General features: G+C 44.5%; 1 pseudogene; it reads left to right on the forward strand.

Moving 5' to 3' along the window:
• The first annotated feature begins 13,662 nt into the window (after positions 1-13,662).
• LOC125435560 lies at positions 13,663-18,763 on the forward strand (annotated as a pseudogene).
• The last annotated feature ends 416 nt before the right edge of the window (positions 18,764-19,179 follow it).

The raw sequence follows: 19,179 nt of genomic DNA on the forward strand, positions 1-19,179 counted from the left end.
TTGCAGGGTGTTTTCCATCCTTTAGTTTTTAGATGCAGCGTGGTATGGTTGTTACCTAATGGTGCACCTGTCCCCAAAATTGTGATAGAAGAAGAAGAAGAAGAAGAAGAAGAAGAAGAAGAGGAGGAGGAGGAGGAGGAGGAGGAGGAGGAGGAGGAGGAGTTTGGATTTATATCCCCCCTTTCTCTCCTGCAGGAGGCTCAAAGGGGCTGACAATCTCCTTGCCCTCCCCCCTCACAACAAACACCCTGTGAGGTAGGTGGGGCTGAGAGAGCTCCGAGAAGCTGTGACTAGCCCAAGGTCACCCAGCTGGCATGTGTGGGAGTGTACAGGCTAATCTGAATTCCCCAGAGAAGCCTCCACAGCTCAGGTGGCAGAGCTGGGAATCAAACCCGGTTCCTCCAGATTAGATACACGAGCTCTTAACCTCCTACGCCACTGCTGCTTAACCTCCTACACCACTGATAATTTCCAAGATCAGGCTGGCCTGGGCCATCTAGCTCAGGGTTAGCAAAAAATGGTCTCATACAGTTAAGTTACAGGCAAGATATGAAATCATCTTAATTAAATGAAACTCTAATCAAGTGGTCATCAGTCAGTCCCTTTGCATACCGGATGGCAGTCCTAAGCTGCATAATGTATTTCTCTATAAGTGAAAGGGCAGTTCCTAACTGAGAACTTCAGCTTCAGAAAGGGAGTTTCTTCTCCCTGTGCCTACAACATGTTTGCTGTAGCATTAACTTAATCAGTTTCCTACAAGAATCAACCAAATCAAGGATCACATATACATCGGTCAAAGCCCATACAGACAACAGAACCAGAATGTTCCACCTGCATCAAAAGGCCCCATGGGGGCGAGGGGATGGGGTGCTGAGCTCCTCCTTGCTGGATTTGTGCCCTGCTTTCTCTAGGGGCCCTCCTTGTCCTGCAGAACCTGAACTTGAGGAGTAGCATCCCATTGCTGGATGAGTCTTCTGTAAGAGAGGCAACCATTCAGTGGCGTAGGAGGTTAAGAGCTCGTGTATCTGATCTGGAGGAACCGGGTTAGATTCCCAGCTCTGCCGCCTGAGCTGTGGAGGCTTATCTGGGGAATTCAGATTAGCCTGTACTGCTACTTAGCCAGCTGGGTGACTTCTTGGGCTAGATCACAGCTCCTCGAGGAGCTCTCGACCCACGTACCTCTACCACAGGGAGTGATGTTTTAGTTGTGAGGGGGGAAGGGCAAGGAGATTGTCAGCCCCTTTGAGTCTCCTATAGGAGAGAAAGGGGGGATATAAATCCAAACCCTTCTTCTTCTTCCCTGCAACATTTAATTTGCCTGTTGCAGAATTTTGCAGCATACCTTGGAAAAGATCCAGACCCAGTCACATAATTCACAGACTTCTACCTCCCATCCATCCATCCATCCATCCATCCATCCATCCATCCATCCATCCATCCATCCATTCCTCCATCCCTCCCTCCCTTCCTCCATCCCAGATCTTTCCCCCTCCATTGGGTGATTCCAACGAGAGATGACTGTGCTTTACCTTCAATTTTGTCTAAGAGGTCTCTCTTGTTTCGTCCCCACGGCGCATAAAATCCCACCGCTGCAGGTAGAGCAACATGATGCAGAGTTTCCGCCAGGGCTTCACAATAAATCTCTTCATTGGTAATTTGGTCTTTTGTAGCACAAAATGAAACACAAAATAGAGCAGAATTTAGAAGAGGGGGACCAAAAGCAGCAATGAACAGAAGAGGCTCAAAAATAAAGAGGGGAAAACTGGAGAAGAGAATGTAAGATCCGCAAGCGGTTCTCCCAAGAACGTTCTTGTTGCTGAATAGCTGCATGAGGACCAAACTGGATTCCTTCTGGCACTATTTTCTCAACCTCAGATGCCCCTTCTAGGGAACCTAAGGAAAATCCTGCTGGATCAGATCAGTGGCCCATGCGTTCCAGCATCTTATCTGGTGCGGCCAACCAGTTCCTTTGGAGGTCCAACAACAGAGGATAGAGGCCACGGTTGGAACTAAGCAGCTATGTAGTCTATCTCAAGGAAATACATACCAGCACAGGGGCCCAGAGGCGCAGCAAGGAGGAAAAACACCCGGTGCACTACTGTATCCTGCGCCCCTGTCCCACTCTGGAACGCCCCGCCACATCCTTGCCACACCACCACAGGGGGCGTGCCCAGTGCATCACAAGACTGAGCTAATCCGCCGGGCCTTTAGGGAGGCCAGCTGCTGATATCCGTGCCTGATAACAACAACAAAGGCCCACTGTCCCCCTCTTAGAGGAGTTTAGTAGCTGGACGCCATCTGTGTTTAAAATGGTTGCGATAATTTGAGCGCTGTATTTTAATTTTTACTTTTGTACGGTATTTTATTTATCCACTTGTTTGCTGTTAATGTTGTGAACCGCCCTGAGCCCTCCGGGGGAGGGCGGTATATAAGTGGAATAATAAATAAATAAATAAGTAAACAAACAAACAAACCCGGCCCCCTTGGAGCTATGCCTCTGCAGGAGCCGGTATGAAAAGTTGATTTGCTCATTATTTTACACTCCCGCATCATCTTCAGTTGATGGTGCAACCCCTATCAGTGGGTTCTGTGGGGCAGAACTTGGAATGAGTTTGCAAAATGGTTTACTTTCTTAACATATAACATATAACATCAACATTTAACATCACACTTCAAGGTCCTGTTCAGGTTGCATTTTCAAGTCCTTATATTTACAGTCTTCTGATATTGCCAAGTCCAATTCTTCTTTGCAAGTGGGTTGGCTCCTGAAGACTCCAAGGGCTTGATGAACAGGCTTCAACATGATGAAGGTTTCCAGGAGAACTCTCACCCATTACAAACATAAAAAAACCTTTAACAAGATGTTAAGGGCTTATACAACCAAGGTCCGAGTCTAGTAGCCTTGTCTCCTCCAACTACATGAGCTCTGCAGCCTTCTCCTGCTTTGGGTCTCCACCCCTTTCTGGGTCAACCCATTCTGAGCATGGGGGTTACACTGGCAGTTGGACAAAGTTCATCCATAATGAGAAATGTCCCCTCTTCTGTGATTTAGTTGCAATCCTGTCACTGGGCTGAGACAGTCAGGAATACAGCAAGACTCTTCGTTTCTGACCAGAGGAGCCTTGCCCACTGGCCATCCACATATCCCGTGTGTTCTCCTTCAGCTGCTTTACCGCTGCACACAGAGTCAATCCACACTTCCGTGATGCAAAATAAATTAAGGATAGCTCTCCACATTTCAGACATGCATTTTACGTACATGATTAGCACTGGTTTGGGAAGGGGAGCCCTCATAGTAGACTCTGGTTACAATCTTGGGTCCAGGCCATACCAACGGCAGTGATAGTGCATGATGTAGTAATGCGCTAGTACCTAACTACAGATGTATCTATGGTAGTGACGCAGATAAGGACATTCTACTATATGTTCTGGAGCACAGGTGTCAAATTCGCGGCCCTCCAGATGTTATGGACTACAGTTCCCATCATCCTTATGGGATTATGGGAACTGTAGTCCATAACATCTGGAGGGCCACAAGTTTGACACCTGTGTTCTGGAGTGTCCCCTCTATGATAACATAAGAACCAAATACATGAAAGGACTTCTTCCAATTGCAGGGGACACCGATAACATTGGGAAATTGATCTGTCTATTATCTGATGGTGATCCATATATTACCAATCGAGTAGCACTTTTTGCTCACGCTGCAAGAAGAGTCAGGTTAAGTATGGTGTAATGATGTTCTGTTGTATTATTTGATAGGGAGATTTATATTAGCACTAATTTAGTCTATTTTAGTTATGTCGGTATACATGGGGTGTTTTTTGTGTATGCTTTCATTTTATGATGCTGTGTATGAGGAGATTGTGAAGGCCTGTGGCCAAGACAATAAACTTATTACTACTACTACAATCTTGGGCACAATTGCTGAGAAGTATATCCCAGTGGGACTGATATCTGGGTAAAGATGCTTCATTCCCTGATCTAGACCATCCAAGATAAATCAGTCATCTCCAGAGAGGAGAAACTTAACAACAACAACAACAACAACAACCTTTATTAGGCATATAAAATAGGCTCCAGAGCGTTACAGAGAGGAGAAACTTTTTTTAAACTGGCATGGTAGAAGGCAAATGTATAAATTCCTACAAAATAAGCAGGGTCAAAACAATCGCAAATACTGACTCACGGTTCAGAAAGTTGTTCTAGTGTTATATGCAAGTTGTGTGTATCTAGTCATAGTCTAGTCTGATCACTTGCTTTATCGATGTCACAAGGACTTGATATTGTGGATGGTGAGGGTATCAGTTCATAAGCAAGTCCGTAATTAATAGCAAATGGGCACACAACTGGTAAAAGTACAGATTTGCCAGTAAAAAAGGCAGGAACCCACATCGTTCTTTCAAGCAATGAATGCAGAATAAATTGATGATAGTTCTCTATATTTTGCACAATGCATTTTAAGCACACGGTTTACATCCATTTTGATATGAACATATAGTTTATAATGTTTTAAGCTATATATTTAATCATATAAAGTATATTAGAGGTAATTTAAAGATCAGTAGGATGCTGTTAGTTAAACAAAGAACTGTAATTTCATTAGTAGAGAGGCTTTGCTTGGAAGAAGGGGGGGGGGGAGATTTCTGCACTTTTTAGTAAAGTCTGATACACATGCTGTGGAATTTGGGTATGGCCTCTCACCAGAAAGATAAAGGACATAAAGCTTACAGAAAAACACAGGCCCCTTCCGCACACACAAAATAATGCATTTTCAAACCACTTTCACAACTGTTTGCAAGTGGATTTTGCCATTCCGCACAGCTTCAAAGAGCACTGAAAGCAGTTTGAAAGTGCATTATTCTGCATGTGCGGAATGAGCCACAGATAAGGGTGAAGTAAAACTGGGTTGATATAGCAACCAAGATCTCTGAACGGGGCAAGATGACATAAAGAATACACGCCCAATTGGGGGAAGCAAGGTGGGCTTGGGAGAGGAGTGGAGATTCAAATGCAATGTGTACGCATTCCAAATCTAGCCAATGGTCAGAAGACAAGGAGGGATGTTTGTAAGAGGGTATAAATTATGTTACGCAAGCAACAGCCCCTTGGAACCTCCTCCCTGTTGCTAACAGAGGAGAGTTCCCTCTTCTGCGCTGAATTGAATGAAAACAATAAATCTCTGAACACTGAAGAAGCTTTTGGATGGTTATTTTTGCAACCGGTCAGAGCTTTTGCTCTGGGGACAGGGCCTGTGCCTATCAATTTGGGAAGGGAAGCCATCATGGCAGACACTAGTCACACTCTTAGGCATAGTTCCTAGAAAGTAAATCCCAGCAGGACCCCTGATCTAGACCAGGGGTAGGGAACCTGCGGCTCTCCAGATGTTCAGGAACTACAATTCCCATCAGCCCCTACCAGCATGGCCAATTGGCCATGCTGACAGAAGAACTGATGGGGTGGACCCTGAGCTCTGAAGAAAACACAGAGTTCTGATCTAGACCATTCAAGATTCACAAGTCATCTCTAGATAGGAAAGATAATTTCTCTCTATCTATCTCTGTATACATGTGTATATATAACTTACATTTTGGAAGGAAATTTAAACGTTGACAGAACTCCTCTGCGTTACTCATGGGGACGGCTTCTGATTGCTGGATCCAAAGAAGAATAATTTTGTGTACTAACTTCTGCCTCAGAACAGCATATAACATGTCCAGACTTTGGGGGAGTGGCCAGCCTCTCAACAGCTCAGACAAAGGCTCATGCAAATTCATCATTTTTAACAGGTTATACAGAAATCAGTAATTCCACAGCTTAGAGCAAAGGTCAAAGCAAAATCAAACACCAGCTGTAGATAGGAGCAACTCCGTCAAAAACTGTACACCATAAAATTCTGATTTATCTTTATGGAAATCTACCTCGTGGATTTCTTGGTAAGACCGATGCTATTTTGCTTCCTCAGATGGAGGAAGTTTGCTCTTTTTCAGGTATCAACCTGCCGGGGTGTGTGTAAATGCTGTCTTTCAACGTATGCTGACCCCAAAGACCTCCCAAACACCCTGTCCTTAGCAGCCTTGCTCAGGCCTTGCTTGCCAGGAAAAATTCAGCTGTTTAAAATGATATTGAACAAAATATTTTCCTGAAGTCAGGTTGCCTGGCTACACTGGCTCCATGCCCGGACACGGAGACTTGTGTGGTTCAGAAGCCTCCACAAGGTTCACAGAGAATGTATATTTATGTTTGTGCCAATGCTATATGATTTCCCTTGTGTTTGTGTCATTCTAGGATGTAATAAAAGCCCCTCTTAGTTGAGTTTGTGCCTGCAGTTTAGGATTTTAGTTTAACAAGGTTCTTCAGTTAGCTTAAGGTTCTATTAGTTTTAAGTAAGCCCTGCCAATAGGTATATGTCAAGTCTTGCCTATAAGTATGTGTGTTTAACCTTTAAGGTTTTTCTTAGGTTTACGTTTAGAAATGTGGTTTTTGAAATTTGTGTCTTGATGGCCAAAGCAGTGGCCAGAAAGGTTGATATTAAGGGACAAGGAAGTTAGTCCTGGAATTCAGTCTGGACCAACACCCAGGTAATCCCATCTCCACCAACAAAAGGGCCTTTTGACTAACAAAGGATGTCACCCTGTTTTGCTATTGGACTGTTTGAAGTTTTACTCTCAGGATCCAGAAGCTCGTTGGACTGTTCACATCCTTACTTTCAGGATCCAAGAATTCATTGGATCATTTAAACTTGTCTCTGTCTAACACTCCCAAGGAACCACCTCAGGCAAGAGGGTGCTAGCTTTTCTTCTGGGATTTGATCTCATCAGCATGTGCAAAGGGATTGTTTTCTCCCTTTGGCGTTCTAGGATATTTTCTCTGTATTAGACGGAAGGAGACCGCCCCCTTCCTGGTTTTTGCACTATGGGGGTGGGACTGCCCTACACCCCCTTTCTGGGTTACTGGGGAAATGTATAAAAAGGGCTGTGTTTCATTCTGTAGGCAGCAGTCCGGCCTGGAAAGAGCTTGAAATCACAATGAAGAACCTCTGCTCTGAAGGCAGCCTGCCTCTGCATCCGCTCACTGCTGCCAAAGCTGAAATCACTCTGAAATCACTTTCTAGTTACCCCTGGCAGTGGGTAACAGTTTGTTTATTAAGTTGTATATAGTGAAATAAATCATAAATGAATATATACAATTTGCGAAACAGCAATATTACATATTAGTCTAGAGCAGTGGTGGCGCAGGTGCCAGAGGTGGCACTCAGAACCCTCTCTGTGGGCACGTGAGCACAGAGTTCGTCATGTGGGGGAAATTACCCCCCCCACACACACACAGACATCTAGGCTGGCCTGGGCCGCTGGACTTGAGGTGCATGCACCTCAGCGAGCAGGGAGAACTCGGCTGGCAGGCCTGGTGCCTGTGCTCCAGGTGGCTGTTGCCCAGGGGTAGGGGGCAGAGGCAGCAGAGATGCTAGAGAGGCGCATGTGGGACTTGCCGGAGGCTACAGCAGGCTGGCCCCTGCTCGAGGGGGTTATTCAGGTTAAATTGCCGCGTTGGCACTTTGCGATAAATAAGTGGGTTTGGGGTTGCAATTTGGGCACTCGGTCTCGAAAAAGGCTCGCCATCACTGGTCTAGAGATCAAAAAGAAAGAAAAATAAGTATAGGAAGATAGAGGTGTTAGCACTGAAAGTATAATTGCATTTAATCACATTTAGTCATATTTAGTGGCATTTATTACTCACTTATATTCAATAATTATGATATGCTTATTCCTATGTTATACTAGCTATTTTGAGTTGCTCATTGTGGGAAGGCCTTCAGCTCTCAACTTGAGCTGGATGGCGGAGAGCTAGACAACATAGATGTCTACACTTTCTGCTGATTCAGCAGACTCTAAAGGCATAGGTAAAACATAGCCTAAAAGAAGCCCCTAACACATAACAAAAGGAGGCCTTTGAGGGTACACCAGCCAAAGCGTTCAGCAGTAAATCCTCCTGACTGAACCAAGGTCGGAGAAAGGGAACTAAGTTAAAGGGGACACATATTATTAGTTAGGAATACACTTGCCTCTCTCAGTGCATTCCTCCTGTCAGATTCTGTGTTTTACCATCCATCTAAGCGGGTGAAGGCAGGGGCACTGAGATGGTGCCGAGGATCGAGAAGCTTCGGGAGAAAGTTGTTTTAATAAAGTGGAAAATTGTTTAAGGATTGTCCTGTAATTGACCCTGAGGTGTCAAGAATTCTGTGATGTATAGGAATTTAATGACTTAGCATGTGATACTTTTCTATAAAAGGGACGGTCTCCAAAGCCGAAGTTGAGTCTTTCCTCCCAGGGTGCTATTGCAACCTGTTCCTTTCTAATAAACTTACTAACTTCTTGAAATCATTTTCTTTGTCTGTCTCTTTTTCTCTAATCTGAATTGGGTAACTTATCCTGTTCCCTCTAGCGGGGTAACAGAGGTAGTAAAGGAAGTAAAGAACTTAAGCTGGAGGTAAGGAACTTAAAAAAGGCAACGTATATTGCCCTATAAGAAATACAGGTTTTGTACACTTATGTACTTATCTAATGGACTTCCCCCCCCACCACTTTATATTTTCTTAATGTATCTTATAATAGAAAATGACAGTCCAGTTTTGTAGAACTCACTCTAACTGAAAAACTTAACTTATCAATATAACACTCTACAAGCAAAGATTTAAAGTTATCATTTTTTTGAGTAGAATAATAAATCAAAAATCGTATCTATGCTGTTGTTTTTTTTAATAAAGTTTATTTATTTCAATATCATTAAAACATTACAATTACAAAATTTCGTTTTTGATACATAAATACCTTAATTAATCCAGTATATTTCTAAAAATTTAAGTATCTAATACAGATGATTTTCTCTCTCTGTTTGACTTCCCATTCGGATTTGGTAACTTAATATTACCGTCAAAATTGACCTTATTTGGCTAATCTTTCTTCAAGCCCAGATGTGAAAAACAAAAGGGAAAACAATGATTTGAGTCTTCTGGTTTTTCTTTTTCCGTCTTTACCTTCTCCTTGTCTTTTGTCTTTTATCTATCTTTATTTATTCCGTTTATCTAAATGATATCATTTGAGATTAAGGGATTGAAGTTCTCATTTCCTCACCGTTTTCTCATCATTACACTATCCACTTGGGCTATTGTCGTTGTTTCATTACCAATGCACCCTTAGTATATGGCTGGGAAAATTGCTACTTCGTTCTCATTTGCAATATATTTTACCCACGGTTCCCAAATTGTATTGTATCTTTCCACCGGTAATGATTTGAGTTGATTTGCTCCTTTGTCCATTAAGTATAACTGACTGACTTTGTCTTTCCACTCTTCTATGGTGGGTTGATGTTCTGACTTCCAATACCAATATCTATGCTGTTGTTGATTTGTGGTGGATGTTGACAAACCATAATATCCTCCATCCAGAAGGAGGATACTCCTGTGCAATCCTGTCTGAGATGAAAGGTATTTTCCAGAATGAAGTGTGGATATCCCCTAAGGATGCTGCTGTTCAGTTCTGGTGACCTATCTCTTTAACAGCACAACCCTATGCGGAATTCCTCCTGTCTGAACCCCCTGATTTTCAGTGGGTTTAGACAGACTCAGCTCTGCCTAGGATCACACTGGACCATTTTTCATCTGGCATAGAAGAGTAGAAGGGATCCTTTCTGCATAGCAGAAACAAAAGGTCCTGCAGACATTTTAAACAGATTGGTTTGGGCTTTATTGAGTTTTCACACGGTCCACCAAAAACAGCCAATCAAGTGTGTTGCCAGACCTTCTTCCACACCTGGTGGAGCTGTAAGAGAATAAAGACGTTTTGGAATAAAATAAGAACATAAGAACATAAGAACTAGCCTGCTGGATCAGACCAGAGTCCATCTAGTCCAGCATTCTGCTACTCGCAGTGGCCCACCAGGTGCCTTTGGGAGCTCACATTACGGGATGTGTGAGAAGCAGGAACCTTCTGCTGCTGCTGCTGCTCCTGAGCACCTGGTCTGCTAAGGCATTTGCAATCTGAGATCAAGGAGGATCAAGATTGGTAGCCATAGATTGACTTCTCCTCCATAAATCTGTCCAAGCCCTTTTTAAAGCTATCCAGGTTGTGGCCATCACCACCTCCACCAATGGCAGCATGTTTAAACACCAATCCTGCGTTAAGTGAAAGTGTTTCCTTTTATTAGTCCTAATTCTTCCCCAGCATTTTCCAATGGAGAAATTGCCCCTGGTTCCTAGTATTGTGAGAAGAGAGAAAAATTTCTCTCTGTCAACGGTACTCTCCCCAGGCATAATTTTATAGACTTCAATCATATCCCCCCTCAGGCGTCTCCCCTCTCAAACTAAAGGGGTCCCAAGCGCTGCAGCCTCTCCCTCATCTGGGAAGGTGCCCCAATCCTTCAATCATCCTCGTTGCCCTTCTCTGCACTTTTTCTATCTCTTCGATATCCTTTCTGAGATGTGGCGACCAGAACTGGACACAGTACTCCAAGTGCGGTCGCACCACGGCTTTATATCAGGGCATGACAATCCTTGCAGTTTTATTATCAACTCCTTTCCTAATTATCCCCAGCATAGAGTTTGCCTTTTTCACAGCTGCCATGCGTTGAGTTGACATTCCCATGGAACTATCAACTAAGACGCCCAAATCCCTTTCCTGGTCTGTGACTGATAGCACCGACCCCTGTAGCGTGTATGTGAAGTTTGGATTTTTTGCCCCTATGTGCATCACTTTACATTTAGCTTTGCTGAGAAGCCAAATACATAGACATGTCCAGAAAAATTTGGGAGTACAATTCAAAATGGACCTGGGATTTTATTTATTGGGACTGTATGATAATAAAGAATTGTTACCGCATAAAAAATTAATAACCTATCTTATTGCAGCAGCGAGAATGTTTATAGCAAAAAAATGGAAATCCACTGAAATACCAAACTTGGAAGACTGGTTAGAGAAAATTTACATATTTATGGACATGGACTATATTTCATTATCATTACAGGCAGAGGATACAGAGAAGAGGGAAGAGGAGTGGAAACCATTGAAAAAATATTTTAACTTGAAATATAATGTATTAAAATGTGACTAATTAACTACCCATATGTTACTATTTTCCACTATAACCTGTAAAATGACAATATATTAATTTTGGAAAGAGAAGTTTTTCTGAATATCAAATAATGGATATCAAACTTCCAAAAGGGGAAGTAAGATTTTTAAATTATGTTATAGATAATGTCACTGTATAGTGTAAGGGGATTGTTTCATTTTTTCCCCTTTGTTATTGATGTTTTGTACGACAAAGTATGTCAGTAGATGGATGTACTGTTGATGAAGTGACATTTATATGTATATAATTCTTAATTCTTAAAAACATTATTATTATTTTTTTAAAAGTGTGTTGCCAGCCAAAATGGATCTTTTTCCCCGCCTGCTGCACAGAACTCTGGTCAGTTTCACGGTGGCGCCCGCTGAGATTCTCCTTCTGCGCCCTCAGACCGCTTCTACCCCTCTTCAGTCGGCAACCAGCTAACAACAGAAATAGTAGCAAACTTCTTAGTTTGAAGTTCTGAAACAAAAGGTTCTGAAACATGAAGGAGCAGCACAAATTCCTGCCAATTCTTCTAGTTTAGAATGAATTACTGAAATGTTCTTATTGAAATGTTAATTTGATAGCTGGGTAAAGCTGTAAAATGTGTTTTATTCTGAAGTTTTATCATATTGTATGACATTTTTGTTACAAGGCATTAAAGGTTACTTGGCTTGAATTTCCTAACTGTCATATTTAGGTGTGGTTAATATACAGTTTTAATTCTAAGCCACCTCAGTTGCTTGGGGTGGAGTTGTAAAATGTATAAATGTAAACAAATAGATACTGGGGTTAAAAATTCCATGGATTTGGCAAATGGCTAGCTTTCCTTTGCAGAAAAAGAGTTTAGATGTATACCCCACCTTTCTCTCCTGTAAGGAAACTTGAGGCACCTTGCAAACTCCTTTTTGCTGCTTGTCCCTGTTACCGCTGCTTCTTGGGTAACAATAAGTGATTTCAGCGCAGCAATGTATTGAGGCGCAGGAAGCCGATGTTTCTTCAAGGCAAAGTATTTTATTTGGAAGAGGTGGTCGCAGCTCGGGTAAGGGAGAATTGCGCCCTCCTACCCCCGTGCAAGAGCTTTTATTCACAAACATCAAAGGGGCAGAAGGGACAGGAGAAGGGGCAGGTAAGGGGGCAGGTCCCTTACCTTTACACCAATAAAAAAAACGTCAATACATCAATACAAAAGGAAAGATACAATTGCAACTTCTCAATGGGACTCTGAAATCCCGCTGTCAAGCGTCTTCTCGTGAGATTTCACGATGGTGCTGAAACGGATAGCAGAGCAAGTCCATTCACAGAATCGGGTGGGCCGGCTGCCGCACCCCCGCCATCTCTGTTATCAGATCAGTCCCTTCCTTGTAATCTGTCCTGAGGCTCCCGCGCCTCAGTCAGAAACAAAAGAGATTTCAAACTGTACAATGGGGGTCCCGGCACGTTCTCCAACGGCTGGGACATCCTGGGTGCTACCATCAGGCCTGATTTGTAAATCCAAAGAGGGTCTTTGTCTTTGCTGAGAAGCCAAATTCCAACCAAATTCCAGAGCCAACTTCCTTGTACCTTTAATATTCCACCCTTTTAAACACTGTATTTTCTTCTAACACAGGCTACCTAAAATGATATTTTTCCTACTTTAAATAGGGCTAAACCTAGGCTAAACATACTACATTCAATACAGGGGAATATAACACATATTTATCAAAGCAGATCGGGGGACAAAACCAAAATAAAATCACATTTGCGGGTCCTAAAGGCTTCTGGGCTACACTGAACTCTGCATCTTAACCTGGAGCCAGTGTAGCTAGGTAACTCAACTTCAGGAAAATATTTTGGCTATTTTCCTGGCGGTAACATCCCAACAACAGACGCCTTGTGAGGCAGGTGATGCTGAGAGAGTTCTGAGGAACTGAGACTGGTGCAAAGTCGCCCAGAAGACTTAAGGTGTAGGAGCTGGGAAACCAATCCACCAGATTAGAGTTCTTTCAAGTGGAAGAGTGGGGATTCAAAACCGGTTCTTAATCCACCTGAGTCCACCTGTTCTTAATCACTACGCCGTGTGTTGGCTTGCTTCTGCCAAGCTCTCGCTAGACTTTCTTGGGCTGAGCTCCAAAAAGTAAACAAACGCCTCCCTTATAAACATCTCTCCAGTTCCAAAGAAAATATCTCTCCAGTTCCAAGGAAAATGCCTTTTGTATTGGGAAGCTAAAAATGCAGTCAGTGGACCAAAGGTACAATAGGTTTTTCCCCATGGCTGTTAAGCCAAATGAGGAGTGACAGATCGGGTTCCACGCCTGAACACCTCCTGGTAATAATGCTTTTACTTTGCAGCCTGAGGAGGGGAGGAGGAGATTGAACTAAAGTCCGGTGTTAGTAACAGGCATTGAGAAACGGCTCCAAAACGGCTCTACTAGGGACCTCCACAGCAGCCGTCCCGCAAGGTCTTGCCTCCCCACTGTCTTAGGGGCTCTCCGCCAGCACCCACTGAATGGTACTATGTCCAACCTTCCCAACAGATGAGTTGGGAGCCATCCCTTTTAACAGGAAGACGACGGGATGGTCGCAGCTAATGGATTTAAATTCACTTTCCAGATCCTTTCCGGGGGTGTGTGTGTCTCTATTGAGGTCACCCCTCTTGTTTTACTGCGGGGGGTTACTGCTAGCCCCAGTTAGGTTGGTGTAAAGATAGTCGAGTGATTTGGTCTCTCTGTGATTTGGGGTGTGGGGTAGTCAGGAGAGTGAGGTGCTGTGTGGTTTCCGGGCTGTATGGCCGTGTTCTAGCAGCATTCTCTCCTGACGTTTCGCCTGCATCTGTGGCTGGCATCTTCAGAGGATCTGATAGTAGGAAAGGAAAGCAAGTGGAGTATATATACCTGTGAGTAACAATGAAGATAGCAAGGGCAATAGGTGAAGGCATCTGAATAGACGTAGCCTGGCAAGTGAGTAACAATGAAGTATGTAGCATGTGAGTAACAATGAAGATAGCAAGGTCAATAGGTGAGGGCATCTGAATAGAAGTAGCCTGGCAAGTGAGTAACAATGAAGATAGCAAGGTCAATAGGTGAGGGCATCTGAATAGAAGTAGCCTGGCAAGTGAGTAACAATGAAGTATGTAGCATGTGAGTAACAATGAAGATAGCAAGGTCAATAGGTGAGGGCATCTGAATGGAAGTAGCCTGGCCTTTGTTCCCTTTGATTGTATATTGTCTATAGTCATCCTGTGTTTGTGTGGAGCTGATAAGTCACTGTCTTGACTCTAGTGTTTTTCAACACTGTCAGGAGAGTGATTCTGCCAAGGAGTTATTTTTCCCAGGGGAAAAAAAATAGGGTAAAGTTGAATTTGGAGAAAAAGTCAGCCAATTGCAGCTGCTTTGCATTCAATTTGCTAGGAGTTTTTTTTAATGCTGTGAGGTTTTTGTGGTCCGTCCAGACCTCACATGGATGTTTGGCCCCTTCTGACCAATGTCTCCAGGTTGCCAAAGCCTTTTTAACGGCCTCCATTTCTTTGCCCCCCATGTCCAATTAAGCTGAGACCCCGTGAATTTCTTCGACAGGTAGACACAAGGGTGGAGTTTACCATCACCCTCTGGAGGAGGGTGGCACCCATCACTATGTCCGAGGCATCTTCATGAACTATAAATGGTATCTCGGGGTCAGCATGTTGAAGGAGGGGTTCGGACGTGAAGGCCTTTTTCAACCTTTCAAAGGCTTTTTGGCAGGCCTGAGTCCAATTTAACAAGACTCCCAGTTGACTACTCCGGGGCCCCTTCTCCTCACTTCTCAATTGGTCAGTCGGGGGGAGGGCTCTCTCTGCAAAATCTGAGATGAAGTCCCCATAGAAGTTGGTGAACCCCAGAATGGCTGTGGTTGCTGCTGAATGCCAGCTTCATCAGGACTGGCTTAATGTTAGGTCTCAGAACCTTAAGCCAATAAACAGACTCTGAAGTACTGATCAGCCGCATTTATTGATGAGGTATCAGAGCACCATACTTGGCAAAGCTAGTTCTGACGAAGCTGGCATTCCCGGTCCCTTTTATTCCTTGCTGAAAGCCCCTCTCCCAGTTTCCCAAGAATTCATGACAACCAGCAGAGGTGTAGCTAGGGAAAATGGAGCCTGGGACAAAATCTGAGTTTTGCCCCCCCCCCCCCCCACCAGATAACATTTTTTGTATCAGGTCATCTCAAAGTCACCATCACATTATAGAACATACCCCAACACACAAATCTGAACACACCCAGGGGTCCCTAGTGTAAACAACATTGAAAGTGATGCTATTTTTTGAAGGGGGGAATCCACCCTGAAACAGCATCACTTTTAATGTTGTTTAAACTAGAGAGCCCATATTCTCCTTTTAAATCCACCTTAAAGGGAGACTCTGGGCTCCCTAATTTAAACAACATTGAACATGATGCTGTTTCAGGGTAGATTCCTCCCACCCCACCCCACAAACAGCATCACTTTCAACATTGGTTGTTGTGGGTTTTCTGGGCTGCGTGGCCATGGTCTGGTGGATCTTGTTCCTAACGTTTCGCCTGCATCTGTGGCTGGTATCTTCAGAGGTGTATCACAGAGAGAAGTCTGTTATACACTGTGTCCAGACATCTCTTATAACAGACTACTCTCTGTGATACACCTCTGAAGATACCAGCCACAGATGCAGGCGAAACGTTAGGAACACGATCCACCAGACCACGTCCATGTGATGATATTTTAAAAAGAGAGAGTACAGGTTCACAAAAGGGTCATCTTCTAAGTTAGCAGAAGTTTGTCAACTCAAAGGCCGGAGACATTCAGTCTAATGGCAAGAAGTAGCAACAATTGACCTTTAACATGATTGGTGAGTTCAACTGTGACTCTAGACCAATGAGAGACTGTTGCCTGGGCAGGGGGAAAGTATCCAGTTGGATGTATAAGCAATGTATTGTATATGCTAAGTTCAGAGGGATAGAGATAGTGATTGAGAGTTTGAGTTCTGTGTGTGTTGAACTTTGTTCTTGCTGAAGAGTTCTGTGTAGTCTTATAGTCTTGTATAGAATAGACTCGTGTAATCTTGCAACTGCTAAAGTAAAACCTTCTTATGGAAAGAACATCTTGAGTGGACAATATTCTTTTCCAAATGTGGTAGAAGGTTGCAGTGAGTGCAAGAAGACTATAGACCTTCTCATCTTACCAGAGTGACTCCACTTTAAACTCTGCTGATGGCCCGCACAGCCTGTAAAACCCAAAACAACCAGTTGAATCTGGTTGTGAAAGCCTTCAACAATACTTTCATTTTGTTTAAATCTAGGGAGCCCAGATTCTCCTTTTAAATCCACTCCAAAGGGGATGGATTTAAAGAGAGAACCTGGGGAAAATTTGAGGGTGCCTGTTAGGGGAGCAATGTTTAAGCTAACAGCACCAAAATTTTAGGCTATGTTCATGAGATTCTCCTGATGAAACCAACCAGGTTTACTGAAGTTTGATTGAGGGCATCCAAAGTTATGGACCCTCAAAATGGTAAGCTTAGCTACTATTAGCTTCCATTTGAAACAATGGAGAATGGGGGCACCCCCTTTGGGGGTCCATAACTTTCGACACCCTGAACCAACCCTCACCAAACCTGGGTGGTATCATCAGGAGACTATCCTGATGATACCACCTAGGCTTAATGAAGTATGATTCAGGGGATCCAAGGTTATGGACCCTCAAAATGTAGCCCCATCTACTATTATCTCCCATTGGAAACTATGGGGGATGGGGGCACTCCTTTGGGGGTCCATAAATTTGGACCCCCTGAACCAAACTTCACCAAACTTCACCAAACTTCACCAAACTTGGCTGGTATCATCAAGAGTGCCACCTAGCAATAGCCTGAAATTTTGGTGCCACTAGCCTAAAAACTGCGCCCCCTGCTGGCCAACAATTAAAAACACAAAAAATACAAAAGAAATTAGAAATGAGCCCAAATTTTTCTGTGGTCCCAATGGTGGGTGCCCAGAGTATTTGTCCCCAGATGTCCCCATTGTAGCTATGCCTCTAAAAACAGTCTTTGGAGCTGAGGCGCCTCAAGATCAGCGGCAGGTAGAGAACCACCTGGCAGCAGTGGCGTAGAAGGTTAAGAGCTCGTGTATCTAACCTGGAGGAACCGGGTTTGATTCCCAGCTCTGCCGCCTGAGCTGTGGAGGCTTATCTGGGGAATTCAGATTAGCCTGTACACTCCCACACACGCCAGCTGGGTGACCTTGGGCTAGTCACAGCTTCTCGCAGCTCTCTCAGCCCCACCCACCTCACAGGGTGTTTGTGGTGAGGGGGGAAGGGCAAGGAGATTGTCAGCCCCTTTGAGTCTCCTGCAGAAGAAAAAGAGGGAATATAAATCCAAACTCCTCCTCCTCCTCCTCCTCTTCTTCCTCTTCCTCCTCCTCCTCCTCCTAAAGGACGTAGGTAAGGGGCAGTTCTCGGGTTCAAGAAACCTTCCTCTTAGACACGTACATCCAGAAGCTGAAGAAGTCCTACCAGGACAGCTGGTCGAAGCGTCACCTGAGCAGCATCAACCTGGAGCTGCAAGATGTCCAGAAGATCATGGTGACCAATATTGAGGAGGTCCTCCAGAGGGGAGAGACCTTGTCAGGTATTGAGGGGGCTCTTGAGGGTGCCGACAGACAACATGAATGGGCGAAGTGCTTGAACGACGGCGGGGGCTTCAGCTTTAAAATGGGGGGAGAAATCTAGGCCTGGGCCCTTTCTTCCACCTCCTCACCTTGAGATTTAACTTCTTCCCCTGGAGACCGTGGGGAGGCCGAAACCTCGAGCGTTCAAGTTACTCTCTCCCCTCTGAGTCCTGTGGGCCCCACTATGTCAAATGCCAACCTCCAGATGGTGACTGGCAACGTCCTGCTACTAGAACGGATCTCCAGGCAACAGAGGGCCAGTTCACCTGGGGAAAATGGCCGCATTAGAAGTTGGTGGCATTATACACCGTGGAAGGTTTCCCCTCTCCAAACCCTGCCGTCCTCAGGCTCCACTCCCCTGAGCAGCAGTGGCGTCGGAGGTTAAGAGCAGGGGCACTCTGATCTGGAGGAACCGGGTTTGATTCCCCGCTCTGCCGCCTGAGCTGTGGAGGCTTCTCTGGGGAATTCAGATTAGCCTGGGCACTCCCACACACGCCAGCTGGGTGACCTTGGGCTAGTCACCGCTTCTCGGAGCTCTCTCAGCCCCACCCACCTCACAGGGCATTTGTTGTGAGGGGGGAAGGGCAAGGAGATTGTAAGCCCCTTTGAGTCTCCTACAGGAGAGAAAGGGGGGATATAAATCCAAACTCCTCCTCCTCCTCCCAAATTCTCCAGGTATTTCCCAAGCTGGCAACTCTATGTACAATAGACAGATCTACCGAAGATTGCCTATATCTCATGGTTTAAAAGAGGCGATTTCTGGAGTGAGGGACCTTTTGGGGCGGGGCGGGGATGTGCAGTTCTCTTTCGGAAGACAAGAGTCGGGTTCTCCTTGTGTCTCTCTTCCCAGCTCTGGATTCCAAGGCCAGCAACCTGTCGACGCTCTCCAAGAAATACCGCCACGACGCCAAGCTCCTCAACAGCCGCTCCGCTTATGCCAAAGCTGCCGCCACCAGTCTCGTCTTTGTGGGTGATCATGCTCTACATCCGCTTCTGGTGGCTGGTGTGATCGGCCCCTCTCTTGCTTCTTCTTTGACATCTCTTCAGGCCTGCCTTCTAGGGGTGTGTGAAGAAAAAAGGGGGCTGTCCTTCTTCCTCCTGTCTCATTCAAGACTGAACCAGGACAGACCTGTTGCTGGAGAAACAGGAACTTCCAAAGGATCCTGGGCTGTTCCTCTTGTCACGAAGAGACCTTTATTGTTGTTATTGTTATTATTTTATTTGACATGGAACACTGTCCACTTGATGGCCAGACCTGAAGTGATTCTTGTTAGTAAATTTAGTACTATGGTTATTTATAAATGTTAACAATATGATTTTGCTTTTAGTGTGTAAATAAGTGTCTTACAATTTTGCTTTTAGTGTGTAAAGAAGTGTCTTACACTTTCCTCTGCCAGCAGTTAAATTGAGGGGGCGGGGAGGCGG

The sequence above is a fragment of the Sphaerodactylus townsendi genome, linkage group LG06, assembly GCF_021028975.2.
Source record: "Sphaerodactylus townsendi isolate TG3544 linkage group LG06, MPM_Stown_v2.3, whole genome shotgun sequence".
In the NCBI taxonomy this organism is placed as follows: domain Eukaryota; kingdom Metazoa; phylum Chordata; class Lepidosauria; order Squamata; family Sphaerodactylidae; genus Sphaerodactylus; species Sphaerodactylus townsendi.